Genomic DNA, 14,126 nt, shown 5'->3' on the forward strand with positions numbered 1-14,126 from the left:
CAGTACTGAGGGAGTGCTGTACTATTGGAGGATCAGTACTGAGGGAGTGCTGTACTGTCGGAGGATCAATTCTGAGGGAGTGCTGCACTGTCGGAGGATCAGTACTGAGGGAGTGCTGCACTGTCGGAGGATCAGTACTGAGGGAATGCTGCACTGTCAGAAGCTCAGTACTGAGGGAGTGCTGCAGTGTCGGAGGATCAGTACTGAGGGAGTGCTGCACTGTCAGAGGATCAGTACTGAGGGAATGCTGCACTGTCGGAGAGTCACTATTGAGGGAGAGCTGCACTGTCGGAGAGTCAATGCTGAAGGAGTGCTGCACTGTTGGAGGATCAGTACTGAGGGAGTGCTGCACTGTCAGAGGATCAGTACTGAGGGAGTGCTGCAGTGTCAGAGGATCAGTACTGAGGGAGTGCTGCACTGTAGTCAGTACTGAAGGATGATGGAGAATGTCTTATTGAGGAGGGTGGAGCTATGGTGGAAATATTTAATTTTTTCATTGCTCATGATGGCAAAAGTAAAAATCTAAAGTGTATGAAACTTCGAAGGATTTGGAGCAATTGGTTGAGATCTCTCTGGAAATGAAATTGGTTGTAAATAAGATTTATTAGAACTCAAGGTGGTTAAATCATTTAGCTATGATCCCAGGGAAGGATAAACCAGGTCACCATTGACCAATTAGACGAATGTCAGTTTTGAACAAATTCTGGAAACCAATAATTCAAGATAAAATTAGTGAACATTTAAAAGTCAATGCATTAACCAAGGACAGCCAACATGGACTTGGTAGAGTCATGTTCAACAAATCTTAGTGAATCTTTTGAACAAATGACTGATTGATTAGATAGAAGGAATGCAGGGGATGCTGTGCATTGAGATTGTCAGAAAGTGATTGATAAGGTGCCCCAAAGGAAGCTTGTTTGAAAATTCAGGGATCTGATGGGAGGAGAAAATGTCGTAGCATGGTAGACAGTTAGCTGAGATACAGGAAACAATGTGTTAGGCCAATGGATGTTGCTGGGACTGGAGAAGGTTGGAAGTGGTGTTCCCCAGGGGTCTGCGCTGGCTCCATTTTTCTTCTCAGTAGAGGTGCACATACATGATTTGGATTTGGGTACTGGTACACAATCTCACAATTTACTGACATCCCAAAATACATGGTTTGACCAACAGTGAGATGACCGTAAAAGACTTCATGAAGATCTGGGTGAGTAGATTGGGCATAGGTGAACAGAATGGGCATAGGTGAACAGAATGGGCAGACAGGTGAACAGAATGGGCATAGGTGAACAGAATGGGCAGACAGGTGAACAGAATGGGCAGACAGGTGGGCAGAATGGGCAGACAGGTGGGCAGAATGGGCAGACAGGTGAACAGAATGGGCAGATAGGCGGGCAGAATGGGCAGACAGGTGAACAGAATGGGCAGGCAGGTGGGCAGAATGGGCAGACAGGTGAACAGAATGGGCAGACAGGTGGGCAGAATGGGCAGACAGGTAAACAGAATGGCAGACAGGTGAACAGAATGGCAGACAGGTAGGCAGAATGGGCAGACAGGTGAACAGAATGGGCAGACAGGTGAACAGAATGGGCAGACAGGTGGGCAGAATGGCAGACAGGTGAACAGAATGGGCAGACAGGTGGGCAGAATGGGCAGACAGGTGAACAGAATGGCAGACAGGTGAACAGAATGGGCAGACAGGTGAACAGAATGGGAAGACAGGTGGGCAGAATGGGCAGACAGGTGAACAGAATGGGCAGACAGGTGGGCAGAATGGGCAGACAGGTGAACAGAATGGCAGACAGATGAACAGAATGGCAGACAGGTGGGCAGAATGGGCAGACAGGTGGGCAGAATGGGCAGACAGGTGAACAGAATGGGCAGACAGGTGAGCAGAATGGGCAGACAGGTGAACAGAATGGCAGACAGGTGAGCAGAATGGGCAGACAGGTGAACAGAATGGGCAGGCAGGTGGGCAGAATGGGCAGACAGGTGAACAGAATGGGCAGACAGGTGGGCAGAATGGGCAGACAGGTGAACAGAATGGGCAGACAGGTGGGCAGAATGGGCAGACAGGTGAACAGAATGGGCAGACAGGTGGGCAGAATGGGCAGACAGGTGGGCAGAATGGGCAGACAGGTGGGCAGAATGGGCACAGGTGAACAGAATGGGCAGACAGGTGGGCAGAATGGCAGACAGGTGAACAGAATGGGCAGACAGGTGAACAGAATGGCAGACAGGTGGGCAGAATGGCAGACAGGTGGGCAGAATGGGCAGACAGGTGGACAGAATGGGCAGACAGGTGAGCAGAATGGGCAGACAGGTGAACAGAATGGGCAGACAGGTGAGCAGAATGGCAGGCAGGTGAGCAGGGACAATTAACTATGAATAAGTGCGAGGTAATATATTTTGGGAGAAGAAATGAGAAATTGGTGTGTGCATTGATGGAAGGACACTGAAGGGCATGGATTAAGAGAGACCGAGGGGTTCAGATACAAAATTCCTTGAAAGTGCAAATGCACGTAGAGAAAGTCATTTAAAAGGTTGCCAGAAATTTGGGTTTTATAAATAAGGGCATAAAATACAAGAGTAAAGCCATAAAGATAAATTCATTCAACACATTGGTAAGGCCACCATGAAAGTGAGCCTACAGAAAATAGGGTTGTATTACCTTGAATTTAAAAGATTAAGGAGTGATATGACCAAAATTTCCAAACTATTAAGGGAAACCATTTCTGCTGGTTGGAGAGTCTGGGACTAGGGGACTGGGGGCCATAGCCTTAAAATTAGAGCCAGACCTTTCAGGAGTGAAATTAAGAAACACTTCTACAAAAAGTGTGGAATTCTCTCTTGCAAATCTGAGATTGATGGGCTGGGATTTTATCTGGGCAATGGTTGTCTCGGCCCCCAGCTAAAGCGCCACGGCAAGAGCCCCACGTCGCCTCCTCTGGGGAAGACCTGCTGCATTACGTGCCAATTAGGCAGTTAAGTGGACAGTGGCAGGCCTTCCCAGGGATGAAGGATGTCAGCGATGGATGTCCTGTCCCTCTGAGACCTGTCAGCCAATCAGAGGCCGGAGGCGCATTAACTGAGCAGTGCCACCGCGGAAATGGTGGCTGCTGCTGGTTTTGGACTCACCAGGTGAGTCAGGACGGAAGGGTTTTTGCAGGGTGGGGGTTCACGGGGGAAAGGGGTGTGGGGGGGTGGTGGGTTGGCAGCAAGAGCAAGGGTGTAGCTTTCAGCGGGCCCCCCCCCTTTCCAACGCCAGGTTTCTCGATCAGGCACTAAGTGCCTATGAACGAGGGACCCCCTCCACACTGTTCCCCACCCCCCTCCCCCACAACTGGAGTTGGCAAGCAACTCGCATGTGTTTGCTTGGCATGCTCCCTGTGTGGCGACAGACCCACCCGCCTCTGGGCTACTACTGATGGCGGTGGGCTGAGGCCCTTAATTGGGCATTAATTGTGCACTTAAGGGCCTCAATTGGTGGCGGGATGGGCACTTAATATGGGTAGAGGTGGGAAGGGAGAGGAGGAATTCCCACCACCATCCCGCCGAATTATATGCTCTCCCTGCCTGCAAACCCGACGTGGGTGACAGCATAAAATTACTCCCATAGATTTTTGTTAACCAAAGGTATTATGGGATGTGGGGCAAAGATGGCTAAGAGTTATGATACACATCAGCCATGATCTCATTGAATGGTGAAACAGGCTCGAGGGGCTGAATGGCCTCCTCCTGTTCCTGTGCACATATTTTTAATGGAAGCTTTGAAAATCCTGAAGGGTTGTGATAGATTGAACCGGGAGAGACAATTTCCTATGGTCAGGGAGTCAGTGGCGCAGTGTCATCAATTTATAATTGTCATTCAGAGAGTCAAGAGGAAATTCTTTATGTAGAGTTATGAGAAAATGAAATGCTTTGGCAAAAGGAGTGGTGGAGGCAAAGACCATTGCATGTTTTAAGGGAAAAGTTGATAAGTACTTGAAGCAGACAGAGATGCAGGGTTATGGGGAGAGAGTGCAGCGGTGCAATTAGTTTGTGGATTGCTCTGGTAAAGAGCTGGCATAGATACAATGGGCTGAATGGCCTCTTTCTGGGCAGGAAACCTCTGTGGTTCTATGTTTGTTACTGGGAACAGTAAAGCATTGGATTAAATATTGTAATCCTGTTCATAGGTGGTTGTCGCATTAGAAGATCACTTTGTAACACGGTTACTAATGAGCCAGCTAACACTCCCCTTTTTAATGAAAACATTTATTTTGGTGGAATATTTGCTAAGGAGCTCTTATATCCTCCTGCATTTGTACAGCTGTCTGCTAAGTTAAAGTGGTCATTTAAGGAGAACATTATGACAGATACAGAAAATATTCCTATTCACAGATGCAGGCTATTTGATGCAGTTGATGTTAAATAGAGGGACAAGCAGAAGGCTTTTTTTTCAGATTGTCAGTCTGGCCACATGTGTGCTGCTCAATGCCAGTGGCTGGTATAATAACAGTCCTGGCACAACACAAAGATGAAAGATACACCATATAGCTCATGTACCATCAGCAGGCACAAAGCGAGTCACAATACAGGGGCAAATGTTTTGCTTTATAACATAGAAACATTGAAGGATTTATGGCACAGAAGGGGGCCATTCAGCCCATCATGTCTGTGCTGGCTGAGAAAGAGTGATCCAGTCTAATCCTTCCTTCCAGCTGCTGGTCTGTAGCCTTGTAGGTTACAGCACTTCAAATGCATATCCAAGTGTTTTTTTTCAATGTGATGAGGGTTTCTGCCTCTACCACCCTTTCAGGCAGTGAGTTCCAGATCCCCACCACCCTCAACTCCCCTCTAATACTTCCACTATTTACTTTAAATCTATGTCCCTGGTTGTTGAACTCTCTGTTGAGGAAAATAGGTCCTTCCTAGCCAGTTTATCTAGAAGGTTAGATCATATGTTATATACCTCATAAGTAGCAATACTGTATTTACATTTCTCTGAACCATTTCCAGCCCAGATTAATCCCACCTCCCACCCTGCCCCTCTCCTGCACTCACCCCTGATCCAGATTTACAGTGCTGTGTATGGTGATTTATAGCAAAAGTTACAATCAGTGACTGCAACCGTTTCTTACTGCGTGGCTTGAGAAACAGATAGACTTACATGAACTTCAGGATTTACATGCAAAATCAAGATACCTTCTGGTGATCTGTTTCTGTGATACCGAGTACTATTCCTTCAAACTGCTCAGTACACCCACTTTCTCTCTCAGTGACAGGTCCCTGGGCTTTTTTTCTCATTGAGACCTCTGAGAAATCACCGGCCATTCCACCTTGACCCTCACAACATGAACAAACAAGTGGAAACTGGTTCGCAGGCACAATGATCTCTGAACTCCAGTCATATTGAGAGGCGACTGCCACCAGGTTCAAAGGTGACAAGTCCAATTAAGCAACAACTTGCATTATATAGCACACTTAATGTAGTAAAACATCCTAAGGTGCTTCACTGGAGCGTTATCAGACAATATTTGATCCAAGCCACGTAAGGAGATATTAGGACAGGTGACCAAAAGATTGGTCAAAGAGGTAGGTAATAATGAGCATCTTAAAGGAGAAGGGAGAAGTAGAGAGGTGGAGAGGGAATTCCAGAGTTTAGGGCCCAGGCAGCTGAAGGCACAGACACCAACGGTGGAACAATTAAAATCCGGGATGCTCAAGAGGCCAGAATTGGAGGAGCGCAGAGATCGCGCAGGGTTGTGTGGCTGGAGGAGATTACAGAGATAGGGCAGGGTGAGGCCATAGAGGGATTTGAAAATCAGGATGAGAATTTAAAAATCAAGGATTAACAGCGGGATTCCTGAACTCCACACCTGCAGTAAATGAAATTGCAATAATACAATTGTTTCACAATTGGAAGTACAGCAGGGGAAAGGGGGAATTTAAAAATGGCGGCATTAAAGTGAGAACTTTAATATCACGAAGGTCGAACCAAAGGATCATGTGATCACGCAGCTCCAACATCACGACTTAGCTACTCAGTTGTTCCCTCTGTTTCTGCTACATTCAACGTGTCTGCTGCACAGCACTCAATAGAAGCTTGAAAAACTGACTGTCCATTATAAAGAATAACACATGTTTGGCAACCTTTACCAAGCTGTAATTTCGTCTCTCAGATCTAAGGAGGCTCATAAACCAATTGAGATTTGCTCGAAAAGTTTACAATGCCACTAAAAGCCTTTGATTGAATTACCTCCTTGAAAGGCAGTGTTTATTATCTGATGCAGCAAGGTTGATGCAGTGACATGGGAGGGAATTTCCCAGTGCCTTGAAGTGTGTTTGGAGGTGGGGTGGGGGCAGGAAAATCACAGACAAAGAGGTTGGGCTGGTTTCCTCATGCGTTGCCTCCTCCTACTTTTCCCGGAGGCGGCTTCAGTACGGTGACAGCAATCTGCCTGGCACGAAGCAGCCAATTAGCAGCAACTTTCAGGTGTAAATATGATTTTACCTGCGTCACACGGGACACCCGCTGTAACTGCAGCTTGTCAGGTAACAGGAGGCGGGTGCAGAGCGGGCAGTCTGAGCGCTACGACAAATAAATTAAATCTACCACCTTAAGATGCAAATTGACCAGCCCGAGCTCCTCTGCAGACAGAGGCTTTGCAATTTCCTTCCAATCTCCAGGAGACTGCAGTAAGGAACAGTGCTGGTGATGAGGAAGTGGTGGCCGTTGTCTCCAGCTGTTTCACTGCTCCATTTTGTCCAGGCCCTCGAGTGTCCCACGCACACCAGTGACACTCTCACTGCAGACACAGTGAAGGCTGCCAAGCAGCCTTGCAGTCTCACACGCTGACCCGTCCTCCTGCCTCCACAAACCACCCACCGTCCCTAATTCCATGGCGATCCTGGGCGCAGTCTCTTAATTCGGTGCCTACTGTAAAACTAGCCCGGAAGGTGCTCCTGCTGCCCTGAATGGGGTCGGAACCCAAAAACAGTCCCAACACCGAAAACTTTCAAAGTTGGAAGATTCAGCCTGACGTGTGTTGAGTGGAGTGTGCTCGGGAGGAACATGTGACTTTGGACCGATGTTTTCCAAAGATCTCCATCACTGGGGGTTTTCCTCACCTCATGTCTGGATCTGTTGTAAATTCATTGATAGAGATTGATCACTGTGATTGGTCAATAACTCAATTATCATTGTATCATGTGACCAGCAGGATGGGTGATGGTGAATTGGGAACAGGAGGAGGCCATTCAGCCCCTTGAGCCTGTTCCATCATTCAGTTAGATCATGGTTGATCTGATTCTTAACTCCATCTACCCACCTTGGTTCCATAACCTTTAATACCCTTACCTAACAAATATTTATCAACCCCAGTTTTGAAATTTCCAATTAACTCCCAGCTTCAACAGCATTTTGGGGGAGAGTGTTTCAGATTTCCACTCTCCTTTGTGTGAAATGTTTCCTGACATCACCCCAGAACAGCCTGGCTCTAATTGTTCCCACTTGTTTTGGGCTCTCCCACTAGATCAGCCTTTGCTCTTTTCTGGTCATCAATTTTTATGGTCCAGGAAAAGGTCAAACTGTGTGTGATTCACAAGAGTAGAACCAGTGATTGCAGGAGACTTGCAGGATGGTTTCAGTATTGGTGCTGTACCCATGGTGACTGCCCAAAACGGTCACTGCACGAACCATTTTCCGGTTAACATTGAGTCAGCCAATCAAATACGCTGCAGCATGTTGGTCTCCTGGGCGGGACAATTGACCATGTACGGCACGCAGACGGTCAGTGGACATGGCCTGTTCCAGGTTTGGGGGGTGGCAGGGTGACAGCAAGCCAGAGGATTTTTGGGAAGCTCAGGAGAAAACTCCCACTCCTCCTGATCTCACAGAAACCTTGAATAAAAATAATCTGGAAATTTTCCATTTTGGAACAGGATCCCAGTGATCTCTTTAAGCATCTCACAAACAGCTAGAGAAATGGGACTAATATTCACCACATATGAGTCACTCATTTCCCCTTAATAGTTGCTATTGATGTCCTACCATAGGCATAGGACCCTGATTTGCATATTGAAGCAGCCTCCTGCCTGTTTAAGGCCTGGGGTGTTGGATGCTCATTTATAGGCCCACCTGAAAGTTGATGCAGGCATCAAATGGGCAGCCAACAGATGAAAGACTCGCTCTTTGTCTTCATCCTGTCTATCCTGATTTTGTCCTCCTTTTTCTGTCCCCTCCCTCCTCTGTATTTCTGTACAAGTCTGTATGCAGCTCACACACCCCTTTACTGATTTACTGAATTTGTATCTCACACATGCTTTTTTAAAGAAAAGGCCCGGACATGCAGCTTCTGAGCTGGGAATCTGGGAAGAGACTGCGTTAGCAAGGATGAACCGATATGACTGCAAAGCAACAGAGGGTCTGGGGCCTGGGAAGGGGCACAAAGTAGGCAGAGAGGGGGAAACTATCTGGGAGGGAGGAGAGGGAACAGGAGATATCAGGATGGCTGAAATTGGTCAAACATTTAACTCAGCAGGCAATTAGGATGGACTAAATGTTGACATCTGATTGATCCTTGGTGTCACATTAGTAGCCTGGAAAAATCAACACTGTGTCATGCTAGACCCTGACCTGCTAAGAATGAGGCACATTAATTTTGTCATGAACATTGATCTTAAACTGTTGCTGGAGCAAGGAAATGACTTGTTAAATAGATCAGCTGTGGCTGGAAAAGATATTTACATATTAACAGACAGTGTTTGGAAGGACAAAGTACCATTCCCTGACACATTCAACCCGCAATGGTATTGTGTGTAAGAGGAGCATGCCAGAGACTGCTAAGGTGATACAATCCAGGACTGGTTAGACCAGCGAGTCACATGACTAACTGGTTGCTCCAGGGAGTTTGAACTCAGAAAGACTGTTTGGTCCTGGACTGAGAAGATCTCTCCTTCTGCTCCCATCTCTTTCTTACAAGCCTTTGAAGACACATGTACCCCAAAAGGGAAGTCTCTGACAGCGAACAAGGTTTAAGAAGAATAGTGGGCCCCAATGAAAAGCATGATCTACCCACAATCAAGGACTCTACAGTGAGCTCGAAGAACCATAACAAAAACTCTTCAGATATTGTCTCAAACTTTTTCGCTTTATTTTTCTTCTGCTCTTTTCTGTCTCCATTTGCATGTGTGTATCGCGTATGCATGCTAACGTGGGTACGTCGTTTATCTGTAGGCATCAACCGAATTAGAGTTTAAGTTTAATAAATTTCAGCTTTACTCCTTTAAACCTAAGAAAGTCTTTGCCTTACAATTGCAAAGCAGCGAACAAAGATTCACCAAGAAGGAGCTAAAAACAGTGTTTTTAAAATTAAACCCTGTTACAGTAAGACCAGGTGACGGCTGAGAGGGACCCCCGGACACCTTTCTCACCTGGTCCTAACAGAAATCTGGGGGCCAGCATCCCAAATTGACCCACAGACAAACAAGAGAAATTGGAAGTGGGAAGCCAAATTGTTCCCAATCAAAAAAGAGCAAGATTTCAATACAAGTTTTCTTGTAGTTGTGTGTGCCAGAATACTAACATGTCTGCGATTGAAGCTAGTAGCTCCCCAAGCCAGGGTGAAGTAACTTGGGATAAGTTAAAAGCACTGTCTATGGAGGAGTTGAGGAAAATGGCTGAACAGTGTGGGATCACTGTATATGGCAAGGCTAGGAAGTCTGAACTCCTAAGACTAGTGGTCAACCATTTTTCCCTTGAATCTGAAGAAGCAGAAGCAGGGTTAGAAGCAGACCCAGACAGGGTACTGCTAGCAAAGATACAATTGGAACGAAGGAAACTTGAATTAGAAGAGAGGGAGAAAGAGTGAGCCTTCCAGAAGGAACACAAAAAAAAAGAAAGTCAGGAAAAGGAACGAGAGAGAGAGGAGAGAGAGAGAAAGAATATTCTGGAAGGACTATGAAGAGAGAGAGCTGAAGTGGCTTGAGTAAAACAGGGGGCGACAGAGTAACCCCAGTGAAAGCAAGGCCAATATGGAGGAGCAGAATTCAGGGCTGGGTATAGAATTGTTAAAGCTAGCGCAACTAATTCCAAAATTCAATGAGGAGGATGTAAAAGAATTTTTGTGTCCTTTGAGAAACTGGCAAGGCAGATAAAATGGCCAGCTGAGACCTGGCCTCTTTTACTACAAAGCAGGCTAACAGGAAAAGCCCATGAGCTTTATTCCCTGTTGCCAGGTGAGAGTTCATCAAATTATGAACTGACCAAAAATGCTATCCTCGGGTCATATGAATTAGTACCCGAAGCCTATCGCCAAAGGTTTAGAACCCTCAAGAAACAAGCTAATCAAACTTATCTGGAGTTTGAAAGAAGTAAACAGCTGGCTTTTGACCAATGGCTGAGGGCCCTTAAATTACAGATCAGCTATGAGAATCTCAGAGAAGTAATTCTGTTACAGGAATTTAAACACTCTCTCCCACTCTCCATAAAGACCCATGCAGAGGAGCAGCGGGTTCAGAGAGCTCAGCAAGTGGCCGTTCTGGCCGATGAGTTTGCTTTAATTTATAAGTTGGTTTCCCAGGGGAGAAAATTCCTAGTCACCCCCACAGATCCAAAAAGGACAAAGGGTCGGAAGGTGATAGTAGTCCAGGTAGTCCTGGGAGAGAAAGGAAAGCAGGAGACGGGGGGTGGGGGGGGGGGTGGGTGGGAGGGGGGTGCGGGGGTTGCCTCCTCTAGCCAGAAAGGAAGGTGCTGTGAGCAAGAGTGAGACCCGGAGACCTGTGTGCTTCCATTGTAATAAAGCTGGGCATTTAAAAGCTGACTGCTAGAAACTAAAGGGAAAACCTATCAGGTTAATCAGGGCACACCTGCTCAGTGAAGAAGAGAACCAGGTGGAAAGCACAGCAGAACAAGCTGTGGCTTTAACTCCATAGAGTCATAGATTCACAGAGTCGTACAGCATAGAAACAGGCCCTTCGGCCCACTGCGTCCATGCCGACCATAATGCCTATCTATACTAATCCCACCTGCCTGCATTAATTCCATATCCCTCTATGCCTTGATCATTCAAGTACCTGTCCAGATGCCTCTTAAATGTTGCTACTGTTCCTGCCTCCACCACCTCCTCAAGCAGCTCATTCCAGATACCCACTAGTCTTTGTGTGAAAAATTTACCCCTTTGATCCCCTTTAAACCGCCTCCCTCTCACCTTAAATCTATGCCCTCTAGTTTTAGTCACCCCTACCATGGGAAACAGACTCTGGCTATCTACCCTATCTTTGCCTCTCATAATTTTATATGCCTCTATCATGTCCCCTCTCAGCCTCCTACGCTCCAGGGAAAACAGACCCAGCCTATCCTATCTCTCTTTATAACTCAAGCCCTCCAAACCAGGCAACATCCTTGTGAATCTTTTCTGCACCCTCTCTAGCTTAATCACATCTTTCCTGTTGTGCGGCGACCAGAACTGCACACTGTACTCCAAATGCAGCCTAACCAACGTTATGTACAACTGTAACATGACGTCCCAACTCTTGTACTCATTGCCTCGGCCAATGAAGGCAAGCATGCCATACGCCTTCTTCACCACGCTGTCTACCTGTGTTGCCACTTTCAGGGAACTATGTACTTGCACCCCAAGGTCTCTCTGCTCAAGAACACTCCCCAGGGCCCTGCCATTCACTGTATATGTCCTGCCCTGGTTTAACTTCCCAAAATGCATCACTTCACACGCCTGCATTAAATTCCATTTGCCAATCCCTTGCCCACTTTCCCAGTTGATCTATATCCTGTTGTAACCTTAGACAACCTTCTTCACTGGCCACTATACCACCAATTTTGGTGTCATCTGCAAACTTACTAATCATGCCCCTTACATTGACATCCAAGTCCCTGCGGCACACCACTGGTCACTGGCCTCCAATCTGAAAAATAACCCTCCACTACCACCCTCTGCCTCCTATCACCAAGCCAATTTTGTATCCAATTTGCTAGCTCACCCTGGATCCCATGTGTTCAAATCTTCTGGACCAGCCTACCATGCGGGACCTTGTCAATGGCCTTGCTAAAGTCCATGGAGACAACGTCCATCCCCCTGCCCTCATCAATCCTCTTGGTCACCTCCTCGAAAAACTCAATCAAATTCGTGAGACATGATTTCCCACGCACAAAGCCATGCTGACTATCCCTAATCAGATCATGCCTTTCCAGATGCATATAAATCCTGTCTCTCAGAATCCCTTCCAATATCTTTCCCACCACTGATGTAAGGCTCATCGGCCTGTAATTCCCTGGCTTATCCCTGCTGCCCTTCTTAAATAAAGGCACAACATTAGCTATCCTCCAGTCTTCCAGTACCTCACCCGTGGCTAACGATGATATAAAAATCTCTGCCAGGGTCCCAGCAATCTCCTCCCTTGCTTCCCATAGCATCCTAGGATACACCTGGTCAGGCCCTGGGAATTTATCCACCTTAATGTGCTTCAAAACCTCCAACACCTCCTCCTTTGTAATGTTGATATGCTCCAGGATATCGCTGTTCCCTCCCTTGAACGCATTAGCTTCCATGACCTTTTCCACGGTAAATACAGATGAGAAGTATTCATTTAAGACCTCGCCCATTTCCCATGGCGCCACACACACATTACCACACTGAACCTTAAGGGGACCTACTCTCTCCCTAGCTACCCTTTTACTCTTAATATACTTATAGAATCTTTTAGGATTCTCCTTTATCTTATCTGCCAGAGAAGAGTAAGACCCAGGAAGTTTACTACTTCAGGTTCAGGAAAAGTTAGTAGGATTCCTGAAGATTATCAGTGTTTTGCGTCAGAAGGAAAAGTAACCCTATACCCCTTGAGTGGGGCCAGCAAGCCCATAGTGATTTTCAGGGCCACAGGGGCCACCAGATCCATTTCCCCCAGAGAGTGCAGTGAACACCACACTCGTGGTGAATGGTATAGGAGGGCAGTGTATGCCTGTACCTATACACCGGGTGCATCTGGAGTGTGACCTAGTTTCGGGACATGTGACCGTAGGGATTGTCCTGAGTTTGCCTGTAGATGGGGTTGACCTGCTCCTAGGTAATGATCTGGCAGGGGTGAAGGTGGAAGCTTTTCCAGTAGTGAAAGAAAGACCGCAGGAGATCAGAGAGATCCGGCAGTGGCAGGAGACAGTCCCCTGCAGTTTCCCTGAATGTGTAGTTGATCAGACCATGATCAAACCAGCTCCCCCAGAGGAGACTGCATTGACACTGCAGACAGATGACCATGAGGTCTGCCTGTCCAAGACTTTCTTTGGAAAGTTAGGAGAACCAGGGAATGAGTTCAATAGATTTTCCCTAGCTGAGGCTCAGCGAGCTGACCCAGTATTGCGAGAGTTAGCACAGGCTGCCCAGGCTAAAAGTGAAGCAGAGGGAGTCCCTGATTGCTACTATTTAAAGAATGAGGCACTGATGAGGAAATGGAGTTCTCCTCACAGACCTGAGAGCGAGGAGTGGACAGTGGTTCAGCAGTTACTGGTGCTGCAGAGGTACCGGAGAGAAATATTAAGAATGGCCCACAAGACTACAGTGGCTGTACATGCCGGTATATGAAAGAGCAAAGCCTGCATAAGACAGTAGTTTGACTGGCCAAAACTCCACAAAGATGTGGAGGAGTACTGCAGGAGTTGCCACATGTGCCAGGTTGAGGGGAAACACCAACGCACAGTGAAACCTGCACCCCTAAGTCCTGTACCAGTATTAGGAGCACCCTCCAGTAGAGGGCTGGTGAACTATAATGGATCCCCACCGATAACAAAAGGGGGCAGGCAGGCACAAGGCTCTCAAAAGTTTAGAAAGGGAAGGGGAAAATGTTAAAGGAAGTCTGGGAGGAATCCCAGATGCAAACCCTTATTGACCGGTCAGCCAACCCCGTAAAATGTGAAAAGTTAGACCCCGCATCCTCCTACGTAAATGCAGACACTAGAAGCACCCCACCAGAGTTGTGAACAGCATTTACAGGAACCTGCAGAAACAAAGAAAGACCTCGAGGGGCAGAGCAACTGTGTATGTGATGCCTCACCTAGTTGAAGTGCCATAGGGGAGTACAGTAGAGTCTGCACAAGTACCTGCAGGCAGGAGTATCCCAGAGGACAAACAGGAGAT

This window comes from Heterodontus francisci, chromosome 5, assembly GCF_036365525.1.
Source record: "Heterodontus francisci isolate sHetFra1 chromosome 5, sHetFra1.hap1, whole genome shotgun sequence".
NCBI lineage: Eukaryota > Metazoa > Chordata > Chondrichthyes > Heterodontiformes > Heterodontidae > Heterodontus > Heterodontus francisci.